This window comes from Saccopteryx bilineata, chromosome 9, assembly GCF_036850765.1.
Source record: "Saccopteryx bilineata isolate mSacBil1 chromosome 9, mSacBil1_pri_phased_curated, whole genome shotgun sequence".
Taxonomy (NCBI): domain Eukaryota; kingdom Metazoa; phylum Chordata; class Mammalia; order Chiroptera; family Emballonuridae; genus Saccopteryx; species Saccopteryx bilineata.
In genome coordinates, this window is record NC_089498.1 from 83724431 (window position 1) to 83738153 (window position 13723).

Here is a 13723-nt window from a genome sequence, read left to right on the forward strand (position 1 = left end):
GAAGTAAAATATTCCATGCCTTCTCTTATGCAAGGTCCAGACAGTGTCCCAGTGATTTGAATTTGGTTAATATGAATGAGAGTACCAGAGAGAGGAGATGAAGGCAGAGTGGACGGAATAAGCCAACATCAATGATGATGATGACAATGAAACTTAAAGAACATTAGGTCAGAATCTGGGAGAGCTTGTCAAAGAGACACACCCTTGTGCATCCTACTTATACATGGGGATCATGAAGCTTTAAAAATTTGTTAGTGGTTTGATTCAGCAGAAATAATAATGGACACCAACCTGCTAACAATACTTTTTTACCTAAACTTCTTCCACAGGTGCCATTGCTCTTAGGATCAAGTTCTTTATCAAGCCATTTTGTGGCCTTGAAAGTTTAGCTACTTTCTGTGCCCTGGCCCAGTTCTCTTTGCTCCAGCCACAGTGACCTTCTTTTACTTCTTCCAAGTGTCTATCTCCTTTCCCCTTTCAGGAACTCTGCACTTACTGCTACCTGTGCCTTGATTGCTGCCTAACTCACCCGACTCCTTCACCCGGCTTGCTCTTGCTCATTTTCCAGTTCTCCCTTCTTCTGCAAAGCCTTCTGTTTCCCAAGGTCTAGGGCAGGGCCCCTTGTTATTTGCTCTCATAACACTCTTTGGCACTCATTACAGCTGTAGTAAGTTACTAATTTATTAGGTTATTTCTTTAACGTCTGTTTCCTTTCTTGGACTGGTGTTTCTATAAAAGTAAGGACTGGTATCTATCTTGTTTACAAGCATGTGGCATGTAATACAATAAGAAAACAAACTCAACTGCATGAATAAAATGAACAATGTAGAAATCCGGTGTTATGGATTCTCTTCTATCCCCTTCAAAAATGAATGTCCTCACCGTTGCCTGTATCTGTGAATGTGACCTTATTTGGAAATAGGTTCTTTGCAGATGTAATCAAGTTAGTGATTAAAGTGGTTTTTTTTTTTTTTTTTTTTTTTTTTTTTTTTTTTTTTTTTTTTTTTTTTTTTTTTACAGAGAGAGAGTCAGATAGAGGGATAGACAGGGACAGACAGACAGGAACGGAGAGAGATGAGAAGCATCAATTATTAGTTTTTCGTTGCACATTGCGACTCCTTAGCTGTTCATTAATTGCTTTCTCATATGTGCCTTGACCGTGGGCCTTCAGCAGACCGAGTAACCCCTTGCTGGAGCCAGCGACCTTGGGTCCAAGCTGGTGAGCTTTTTGCTCAAACAAGATGAGCCCGTGCTCAAGCTGGCAACCTCGGGGTCTCGAATCTGGGTTCTCAGCATCCCAGTCCAACACTCTATCCTCTGCGCCACCGCCTGGTCAGGCTAAGGTGGGTTTTAATTCAATATAACTGGTACCTTATAAGAAAAGAAAATGCTATTTGCAGTCAGAGACACAGAAGGAGAAGCTCACGTAATGATAGAGGCAAAGGTTAGAGTGATGCAAGTACAAGCCAAGGAGCACCAGGGATCAACTGCCATTACCAGCAGCCAGGAAGAGGCAAGGAAGTATGCTACCCAGTGTCTTAGAGGAGGTATGCTCTGTGGATACCTTGATTTCGGACTTCTGGCATTCAGCACTGTAAGGAACACATTTCTGTTATGTACCTTGTTATGGCAGCCTCAGGGAACTAGTACAGCCTGCCTTTGGAGCTGGTACCAAAAGTTACTACTGAACCAGCAGCAAGTGACACTGATTTCTACAGCAAAGGGCAGTGATGAACCAAGAATTTGGGATTAGAATGATCTGGCAGATGAGGCATGAAGTAATTAAGCAGAGGGGAGAGGAGAGTTTCTGGGGGTTGACATCATGACAATAGTTAATAGTGATAGTTAAAATTGAGTGGATATGCATACCGACATTATCGAAGCCCTATATTTACCTGATTTTATTTATTCCTATAAATAACTTATGAGGTAGATTCTATTACCCTTATTTGTAGATAGGAGAGTCTGGGGAACAGGTCGATTATGACATGGCAGAGCATTGATTTGGATGAACCCACGCCATTATGAAGGGCAGACAGCAGGAAAGGCATCTTGAAAATACCACTGGGAATGGAGCTATTTAGTTCCCCAAAATATTTTTTAAGTATTTATATGGGTCATACTGTGTCTCGGGTTGCTATTGTGCACTGAGATTCAGCTTGTTTCAATGCTGTTATTGACATATATGCTTTCTATTTTTAGTTTGTTTTTGACAATAGTGTCACTCAGTCTACATGTTTTATAGCTCCCTTGGCAATGTGGTGTGATGTTGTCATCATATTCAAAATTTTGGTTTCTTATCCACCTCATTAAATCCCAGAAGTGCTGTGACATTCTGGTGCTAACTCCTTCCTACCTTGCCCATTCCTTTTCTTCTGCTTCCAAAGTAGGTCAACCAGGAGCCCAGGCTCAGAAAAGGAGAATGAAGAGGAATCTAATGGGGGAGAGAGGTCATTTATTCTCCCTCGGGGGAGGGGGGAATGGACTGCATCTCTCAAAGGTCAAATCTGACCTTGAAATTCCCAACGGAAAGAGATTCCATTGAATTTCTGAGTGAGGGAGTGTGGGATAGTGGAAACAGGGCAGGGCAGTTGGGCAGAGAGTTCCAGCTTCAAACTTTGGTCTTCCACTTTGGGACCGATACCCTACCAGCTGAGGCTCCATTGCCTGGACTGTGAAATCGATGTCACAGTAGCTTACCTGCTGTCAGAGTACTTTTGATGGACAAAAATGAGAACATGTAGAGAAAGGTATGTTTTTATTATTTTTTTTGATGTTTTATTTTTTTTATTAATTTTGGAAAGGAGAGAGAGAGAGGAGAGAGACAAAGAGAGAAGGGGAGGAGGAGCAGGAAGCATCAACTCCCATATGTGCCTTGACCAGGCAAGCCCAGGGTTTCGAACCAGAGACCTCAGCATTTCCAGGTTGACGCTTTATCTACTGTGCCACCAGGCCAAGAAAGGTATGTTTTTCATCCAGGGAAATTCCACTAAAAAAAGCTCTATCAAGAAGGAACATCTTTCCTTTTATGTAGGTGAAATTTTTATTATTGTTTCCAACAGATTTTTACCATTTGCTTTTAAAGCCTTTTTTTTTTTTACACCTGTTATTTCTACTGGTGTTTTGGATCATTTTCAGTTTTCACTTGCTATATACCATGCAGAGGCTTGAGCTGCCCAGAACATCCATACTCTGTGGGACCCAGCAGGTAAGTCCCACGTATGCACAGTGGGAGAAATGCTGTGAAGAGGAATGCTATGTGTTGTTTACTGTACCAGTTCATTAGATCCATAGGTTAATGATGGTGTTTTGAGCATGGCAATAATTTTCACAGCTTATTTTCCCCTTTCTAGATATACTTCTCAGACTTCCTTTTCCTTTAAGCTGATTTGGGTAATTTCTTTTTCTTAAAGATCATCTCAAGTACAAATGGCATAATACCAACACATAAACAGTGCTTTCAAGATACTGTGATGTTTACCCTTAAAAAACAGTGTTCATTATTCAAATCACAAGTTTAGGTTATATGATCATTGAAGCGTGTTATAAGAACACATGGGTACTAACAACTGATGTAATAAATAATAGTAATATAATTTAGGGACAATTCATTGAGGTTATATCATGTGCCAAACACTGGGTTCAGGTTTTTTTTAATTAAAAAAAAAATTTCTTAAATTTTTAATTTAATTTTAAAAAAATTTATCTTAGGCATATGTATGATAAATTTAATCTCAAAATAATACTGCCAAGTGGACGTGCCTATTTTTATTCTGCAGAGGTGAAAGCTGAAGGTTTCATGTAAATGAAGTCAATTGCAGAAAGGCAATCACACAATTTAGATCTGGGGTACTCAACAGCCTGTGCTTTATCCTGTGCTCTGGCCTGCCTCCTAAGGGTGCTGGGGCCCCTTAAGAATGAAGCAGCCCTGGTTTGGGAGCCTGCATAGGATCAGGGCATCATAACACTGTATAGTCTTTTTCCTAATATCTGTGAACATCTGCTTCCTTGCCCTTTACAGTAGCTGTTACATCCATCTGCTCACAATAAATTTCTTAAACACCTCTGGTGGTGTGATTCTGACTCCTCCAGTAGTTTGTCCCTGCCACCCGTGGGGAATGCTTGTTGTTACCACGTCTGCTCACCCCTTTCCTTCTGGTAAACTCTGAGGCGGAGAATTCACTGGAGGGCTTTTAGCAATGTCTACCTTTCCCAGCTTTTAGGAAAGTTTGCCATCTGTCTGTGGTCATGGAGTATCCTTCACTGACCTCTTGCATTTAATTTCCTGGGCTAAATGCTCACCCTTTCTTATTCTATTTACTATGTGGATTTCTGACCTCTCTTTACACAGGGAGTTCAGTAATTGTCATTTCTCCAGGAAGGACTAAGCTATGATTTTTAACAAAGTGAAAAATATATTTCACTGTAGTATGACTTTGGCTTTCTAAAGGACAGTTACATTATTTGTGCTTATTATAGTATTGAATTTCTTTGAATCTACTTATCATAAGTGGGCACAGCCACCTGAATTATAGTCTACAAACGTATAGGTGAGAAATCACTCTCTGCTCTCTCCCTGCACCTTCCTGGAGGCTCAGCATTTTTGGATAAATAAATTAGAAAAGATGCGATTGTATCTTGGCCAAGGGATTGGAGTTTGTAATGAAGAATTTTTATTCTTATAAAGACTAGAACTTAGATGAATGTGCCTTATTATCCATTCTTCAAATGCATGCTTTCTCTCTCCTTTCAAAAGCTACCAACATAATTCTTGCTCAGTTTCAGGCTCATTTCTCTAAAAGACATGGATTTGGTTAATAAGACCCTGTCCCTTTAGATCCATAAAAATACAATCCAAAGATGATCAATATACAAAACCTTCTTAGATTTTTCTGACATACATTAACAGAAGAGTTTCAAGAGCAATAAGAACTACCACAATTAACACACATACAAAATGTGACTCTTAACTCTCTGCTTTGAATATCTCCAGAAATTTCAGCCTAGTGAGTTTTTTCTTATTCAGTAGGTTAGAATACCCAGTCTTACATTCTCTCTCCAGTCTATCACCTGTTGCTTTCCTCTTCATTTTATTTATTTTTTTAAGACTTTATTCATTTTAGAGATGGGGGGGGGGAGAGAGAGAAAGAGAAAGAGAGAGAAGGAGAGAGGGAGAGAAAGAGAAGGGGGTGGAACAGGAAGCATCAACTCCCATATGTGCCTTGACTGGGCAAGCCCAGGGTTTCAAACTAGTGACCTCAGTGGTCCAGGTCAATATTTTATCCACTGTGCCACCACAGATCAGGGTTCATTTTCAATTCTATGAATTCCCTTCTCCATCTTATGTTAAGATGTAACTATCCAGAGGGATGCTGAATTCCTTCCTCACACTTGCTTTCCTGAGCAAGCAATTACTTTTTTTAAAAAATTTTTTAATTTTTCCTACAGTGAGAAACAGGGAGGCAGAGAGACAGATTCCTGCATGCACCTGATCAGGATCCACCCAGCATGCCCACCAGGGGGAGATGCTCTGCCCATCTGGGGCATTGCTCTGTTGCAACTGGAGCCATTCTAGTGCCTGAGGCGGAGGCCATGAAGCCATCCTCAGCACCCAGGCCAACTTTGCTTCATTGAAGCCTTGGCTGTTGGAGGGGAAGAGAGACAGAGAGATATAGAGAGAGAAAAGGGGGAAGGGTGGAGAAGCAGATGGGCAGTTCTCCTGTATGCCCTGACTGGGAATTGAACCCAGGACTTCCACACACCAGGCTGATGCTCTACCACTGAGCCAACCAGCCAGGGCCAAGCAATGACTTTTTGATTTCTCATGGGGCATGAACCATCTCTCTGGCTTGCTTTTTGTAATACACAATGCATTTTTTTTTTTTGCTCCCTGGTTTTAATGGTCTCATTGAGGTCTCAGAAATGGTGCTCTCAAATGTCATTTACCCAAGTACCATCAAGGTTTCAGTGGAAAAATAAAACTGAGAGAAATAGAAAAATACTATCCCACATTTCTATTCATCTTCCTCCAGCCTTATCATCCTGCCCTTTCAAGAATGGCTTCATAATTAATATGGGCAACAGAGAATCTAGCAGTGTCACTGGCTGCCCAAGCAAGTCACTCTAATGCTTTTATAATGCTAATAAGACATAAGTGTGGCTAATAGTAGCATTTCATATTATATTAATGAAGCACAGTTTCTGAATTTGATATAAATTTTATCTAATTAGCTTTAAAATGCCCTCAGTCCTGTTTTCAAAGGGAATTTGAGGCACTACAAAGGGACTCAGGGGCCAGGATGCCAAATGGTTCAATACTCTGCAGAGTGTGAGGTCAATTTCTAAGGAGGCTCAAGACATTCTTACTATCAGGAAACTTGATTGAGCATAAAAATTTTCATATATTTTTTCTGCCATTAAACAATACCTTAGAGTCCTCACATTACTACTTTTCTTCCATCAATGGCCTAGAAAAACAACAATTAAATGAAGGTTGACCTTTTCTTTAGCTTCAGGTACTCATAATTCCTGACACTTTCTCATGGTTGAGCAGATTGTAAAGTCTGAAAAAGAGCCAGCATCCAATGCCAAAGACAGAAGAGAATAGCAAGAGTCTAGAGCTGCTGATGGCTTCCAGTGATTTCCAGACTCTTTAGCTGAATTTATTTCCTTCCTTCTTGCTCTCTTCCCTCTAAGCTCTCCTTTTGTTTCTTAGTTTGTTTGTTTCTTCCTTTCTCTATACCTGTGTTCTTTTTCTATGGATGTTAGACATTGAGAATTGAGCTAATCATATTTCTTAGTTCACAATTTATTAGCATAAAACTTTCTTTACCTTTTTCTTCTCCATTGTCCATTTTTATGTTCATTTATCTACCTTCTAGAGGCACCAACTGTAGAGCATTTAATATCTGTACTTAGATATGTGTCAATGAAAACCATAACGTTTTACTTGGGAAGCGTGTCTTTTTAATTTACATAAATGGTGTTATGTCACAGAACTCATTTTGTTTCATTAATTTACTCAATATTATTGTTAAACAGATTTAATAGTATTGCTCTTTGTAGATCTCTAGCTATATCATCTACAAATATCTGTGCCACATTTTAGTTATTTATTACTCCAGTGATGGCATCTAGGTTGCTCCTAACTTTGGTGCCATGAACCATATTTTAATGGATATCCTTGTATATGCATCCTTATGTTCTTATGTGAGAGTTTTTTCATCTAGGAGTAAGTTGGTTAAAGTTGTAGATATGAACATCTTTAATTTCACCAAGTTCTGCCATTTTTCCTCCTTAAAAATGTCTTTTTTACTAGCAATGAATAAAACTTATTTTTCTACATTTTTGCTATTTCTTGGTATTCAGTTTAAAGTCCAGAATCTCATCATCTAAGTCAGGTCTAGGTGAGTGTCAGTCTCCTTAGATGGAGTCCTTTAAGTACAATTCTTTAAGTAGGATTTCTCCTGTTCTTGAAATTGAAGAGACAAGCAGTTTATCCCCCACGTGCCTGACATTCAGGGTGGTAAAAGCATAGGGTAGTCTCTGTAGGCATTCCTATTCAAAAAGAAGAAAAATGGCAGGCACAAAGAGTCACTGGATCATAGTAATTATAAAATATAGCTGGGCAAATGTTGGCGGCTTCTTTATCAGAACTCAGTTGTACTTCTGCTCAGGAGTTATTCTTCAGGGCTTTTGGCCACCCTCTATGGACTCTTGGGTCTATGTTGGGAGCCGATCAATGACTGCTGGCTGACAAGGTCACAGCAGGAGAAGACCCACAACTGCTGGCTGACAAGGTCACAGCAGGAGAAGACCCACAACTGCTGGCTGACAAAGTCACAGCAGAAGAAGATCAAAAACTGCTGATTGACAAAGTCACAGCAGAGAAGACCAACGGCTGCTGGTTGACAAAGTCACCGCAGTGAAGACCAATAGCTGCGGGTTGACAAAGTCACCACAAAGGAAAGGCACAACGATACTTCCCCCTTTGACTTTTTGAATTAATCTGGCCTTATATCCCCCCTTTTTCTGGGTGTGTGCTATTATTTGTGGCACAGGGATAATAGTATCGTGCTTTCCCTGTAGATTTGTAGTAATTTCTTTGGAAATAAGACAGAAGATGTAAGTTCCACAGAAAAGCCTGTAAGCCCCTTGAACTGGGCTCATAAATATAAGAGGCTGGCCATAATATCCCTTGTAAAGGGTTAAGTTTGTAGGAGAATTTCTTCTTATTAATCATGTTAGAAAGAATAAAGTTAGAACTTAACTAGTGTATGAATATAGTAAATGAATAAAGTTTAACTAAACATTAGAATCTTAGGTAAAGTGTAGTGAAGTGGCCTGTTGCGTGGCCTTGGATGGGAGCGCAGTCGGCAAGAAAAGAATGTTTTGCTAAGAGACTTGTTTTATGACTAAAGGCAGTTGCTGGGCTTTCTCAGTGAGACATTCTCATGAGATTTATATACTTTGCAAGGTTTTTCGTTCAGATAATAAAGAGAAATATGGGGGGATCCATAGAAGCAATAGCAATTAATGCCTTCTGATATTATGTTGCTACTAAGCTATCTTGCAGGTGCACTCTATATATCTTTAAGCAAAAGTTACTCTTGATGTTATGACAATTTCTTAATAAGCAAGCCTTTTGAAGTCTTGTGAGAAAAATTAGGACACTGCATGAACTCAAGGCCATTTGCCTGAGCAAGCGGTGGTCCTTTGCTAATCCTTAATGATTTTGTCTGTTAATCTCTCTCTGCCCCTTGACTCACAACAACAGTAAAGTTGAGTTATTAGTTAGTACTAATCCTTTAAAAGCTTTTACTAATGTTGTTATCGCTATTCAAGTTATTTTGTAATTGTACTTTGAATGATTTGCCACCTGATTTGTAGTTTATAGATATAAATTAACTGTTATCTGGAAACATGTAAACATAGTGAAACAGAAGCAATGATTAATACCATGTAATTGTAACTTGGTGTGTGTATATAAAAAAGGAGCTGTACTAGCATTTGGCAGAGATGCCTGGCAGTAAATGCTAACTAGAGAATAAAGAGAAAGAAAAGAATTCGGCTCTCTCACTTGATTTCGCTGACACCGTCTCCTCCTGTGGGACCCCTGGATCCCCCCCGGGGCTGGACCCCGGCAGGTCTACTCTCTAAGTCTTCTTGTCATTGTTATGAAAGGAAGCCTGTGTTTGCCTCCTATTTGTAGATGTTGGAGGTCCTATGGCTTCTTTTCATTTGGTACTGTCTCTGTTCCTTATAGTCCAAACTGGTGTTATTTATGCAGATATCATTCTCTTAAATCTGTATGGGTCTCCTGTGCATCTTTTTGGAGTTCACACTATTAGACAAAAGCATACTGATAAATCTCTTCAAGATAATTTCCCTTCTACTTTGGGCTTCTGTTTAGGAACAATACTGATAAGTTTTTTAGAAGCTCTATTATTTGACTTAAAGAACCTATGAGTCATATTCTTAAAACCTAAAGAACGCTCTTGTGTCCAAATGATGGCACACTGAGGCACCACCTTTGGTGTTTCTGAGGTCTAAATGATTTTATGCTCGCTCTTTCAGCTATTTATTTATTTAGTTGTATGTTAAAGGTGATTTTTATTTTTTAATAAAAATAAGACAATATAAATATAAAAGCTACAGAAAAGTTTGAAGAGCATAAAGATAACCACACTTCATCTTATTAAAAAGACTCACTCATAATATTTGTGCATATACCTAATATTTTCCCCATGGCAGAACCCATATAAACATATATAAATAGAATTTACCCTATACACAGTTTTATAGTTTGTACTTTTCACTTAACACCATAAGTGTATTCTTATCATTACAATACTCTTGGAAAATATGTTTTAATGATTGTGTAATATTCTATCACATAGGTGAGCCATAATTTATTTGACCTTTTCCTTATTTGTCAGAGAGGCCAGCTTCATATTTAAATTAGGTGGGTTTTTTGGAGAGGGCCGTGGATTTGAACTTTATTCAGAGTCGTTTCTTAAATTTAGTATTTTTTGCCATCTAGTGAAGCTGGGAATCTTATAAACTAGCAAATTTAGGTTATTTTCTGTATAATAGTCCTTTCTTTAGCTTATCACTATCTTCTAAGATTTTACTATAAATATCATTTATGTGGCATTTTTAATCATCTAGCTAGATATCATCCAGTTTGCTAGGTACATTTTTAAATTCCACAATACTTTTGGTTATGTTGCTAACCTTTCTGCCACTACATAACAAAGATCTCCTTTCCTCCAATTTTCAATAAGATTTTTCTCATGTTTTTATGAGACCTCACTGGCAGCCTCCTTAAAGTGCAAAATTCTACTAACATTCTGATCAAGGTGATTTAGACTTTTACTAATGTATTGTTTAGAATCTTCTATCTGTCCAATTTTTTTCATTGCCTTTCCCACATACAGGGTTTCGTTAGGACACAGTCTACTTTTAGCACCAAACTCTGTATTGGTTATTTGTTTCTATGAAACATGTACCTTGAAACTTAATGAGTTATTGGCCCTGGCCGGTTGGCTCAGCGGTAGAGCGTCGGCCTGGCGTGCAGGGGACTCGGGTTCGATTCCCGGCCAGGGCACATGGGAGAAGCGCCCATTTGCTTCTCCACCCCCACCCCCTCCTTCCTCTCTCTCTCTTCCCCTCCCGCAGCCAAGGCTCCATTGGAGCAAAGATGGCCCGGGCGCTGGGGATGGCTCCTTGGTCTCTGCCCCAGGCACTAGAGTGGCTCTGGTCGTGGCAGAGCAATGCCCCAGAGGGGCAGAGCATCGCCCCCTGGGGGGCAGAGCATCGCCCCTGGTGGGCGTGCCGGCTGGATCCCGGTCGGGCGCATGCGGGAGTCTGTCTGACTGTCTCTCCCTGTTTCCAGCTTCAGAAAAAAAAAAAAAGAAACTTAGTGAGTTATTAAATAATGCTGCAATAAACAATGGAATATTATGCAGCAATAAAGAAAGAAGAAAATCCTACCCTTTAAGAAAGCATGGATGGACTTAGAGAGCATTATGGTAAGTGAAATAAGCCAGGCAGAGAAAGACAAATACCAAAAGATCTCACTTATATGTGGAACTTAATGAACACAATAAGACAGAGTCAGAGGGAAGGGGGAAGAGGGGATGAGATCAAAGAAGGTGAAGGGATTAGTCCAATTATATATATACATAACACATGGATATAGACAACAGGGTAGCAATAGCCAGAGGGAAAGTGGGTGGAGGTTGAGGGAAGGGGGAAAAGGAGGTGAAATAGGGGTGGACAGAAACTTTGCATGGGATATGGAAGGTACAATGTGGTGTGTAGAGGGTGTTATGTTGAGTGAGACACTTGACACCATGTCAACACAATAAGTTAAACTAAACATCTTTAAATAAAAAAAAAGTATGGGTACAGCAATATCTCCATTTTCTCAGAAAAATCATTAAACAATCCATTGATTCTCTTTAGTTATTATCCACAGGATATATAAAATTCTTATATAGATATGGATAATATCTGACTACTTTATTTTGTTTCATTTTTTTCTTTTTATTACTTGCTAACTTCCAGTATGTCACAATTTGTGGCCTTTTAAGTTTGTGTTGTTATCTGGAAACACATGAAACAAGCAGCCAGTAAAGCAGCAGGTCTACAGTCCTTCCTCTCCCATGGGTTCTCTGGAAAAGGAAGATGGCCTTTCTTGTTGGAGTTGCTGGAGTTGGTTTCCAGGGTCTGAGACTCCGAAGTGAAGAGCTTCTTCACGCCCCGGAACTGCACCCACAGTCTGGCAGGGTCACCACACCACAAAACAAGTGACTGGGTTAGTTACACCATAAACACTATGGATATGGTTTGATTACCATGAAGAGTAGATAAAAGGGAGGTCGACAGGCTCAGGAATGTTCAAAGAAGGCAAAAAGATGGTTGGTCTAAGGCTAGACACTACCACAAATGGCGCCATGCTGAGAAAACACAAATGAAAAAGACTATCAAGATGCATGAAAAGAGAAACACCAAATAAAAGAACGATGAAAAGACTTCCACGAGGAGCAGTTCCTGCACGTCTACAGGACAGAGAGGGACAGTCCCGAGCTAAAGTACTTTCCAGTAGGATAAAACAAAAACAGAAAGAAAACATGGGAAAATGGGAAGACCCTCTGCCCAAAGTTTGCACCAGGGAGAAAAAGAGGTATTAAATGTTATTCTGGCCCTGGCCGGTTGGCTGAGTGGTAGAGCATCGGCCTGGCCTGCAGGAGTCCTGGGTTTGATTCCCGGCCAGGGCACACAGGAGAAGCACCCATCTGCTTCTCCACCCCTCCCCCTCTCCTTCCTCTCTATCTCTCTCTTCCCCTCCCGCAGGCAAGGCTCCAGTGGAGCAAAGTTGGCCTGGGTGCTGAGGATGGCTCTATGGCCTCTGCCTCAGGTGCTAGAATGGCTCTGGTTGCAGCACAGCAAAGCCCCAGAGGGGCAGAGCATCGCCCCCTGGTGCGTATGCCGAGTGGTTCCCGGTTGGGCACATGCAGGAGTCTGTCTGACTGCCTCCCCATTTCCAACTTCAAAAAAATACAAAAAATAAATAAAAATAAAAAATAAGTAAATAAATCTTATTCTAACAGGAAAGAGAAAGAAAAAGGCATGGAAGAGGGTGGTGACTAATGTCTGCTTTGTTGGAGATGGTTCCCTCAAAAACCACCTAACTCTGAAAGATTCATTGGGGCAATGGGCTTGCATTTGAAGAAAGCCCATAGAACACATCCTGAACTGAAAGCCACCTTTAGCCTGCTCAGTGTATAGAAGAGTCTCTCAACCCCATCCCATACAACTTTGGGTGTTATTACCAAAGGTACTGTCATTGAAGTGAATGGAAATGAGTTGGGCATTGTGACACAAGGAGGCAAGGTTATTTGGGGAATATTTGCTCAGGTTCCCAATAATCCTGAAAATGATGGATGCATAAATGCAGCCTCACTGGTTGGACAGCAACTCCATACAAGTAACTTCTTATAATTATTGAAGACTATGCACCAATTAGAAAAACTCCTTTACTGTGATATTTCTGAGTGTTGTCCCACAGATTGTATGTCTACAATTATAAAGAGAACTATTTATTCTATCAAAAAAAACATTAAATTGACCCAGTTTTATAAATTGGTCTATCTTTTTGAATGTGTTTAGCATTTAAATGTTCATGAAGCTGAATGATAAAAAAAAGCAGTTATAGCGAAAAAAAAAAGGATGTGCAGCCTCAGTTAAATAAAATACACAAATGATGTATTATATATTATAGACTTGTACACTTAAAACCTGTATAATTTTATTAACCAATGTCACCCCAATAAATTCAATAAAAAATTGTATAAATATGCTAATGACAGAGTTGATCAATAACTAATGGTTTTTGCTAGTGGGAAAGTTTAGCAGGTTGTCCAGTTTGTAGGATTGTTCATATTAAGCAATCCTGGGTTCTATGAATTTATGGGACATGGCTCCCTGGACAATGTCACATAAACTATGTAACTCTAATTATACCAAATAAGCAGATATTTCCAGAAAACTTGACACATGGGTGATCAGATTTTGAGGCCTGCTCTGATTCTCTTTAGTTGTATTTTTTTCCAAGAGTACTTTATAGGGAGTGGTGTGATCATCCACAGGACACATAGAAACTGTTTGTTTCTCTTTTGTTATGTTAACAGTCCTTGACAATCAATGATTCAATGCC

At 39.7% G+C, this 13723-nt stretch overlaps 1 pseudogene; it reads left to right on the forward strand.

Moving 5' to 3' along the window:
• The first annotated feature begins 1429 nt into the window (after positions 1–1429).
• On the forward strand, positions 1430–13008 carry LOC136313662 (ribosome biogenesis protein NSA2 homolog pseudogene; annotated as a pseudogene).
• Positions 13009–13723: the final 715 nt, after the last annotated feature.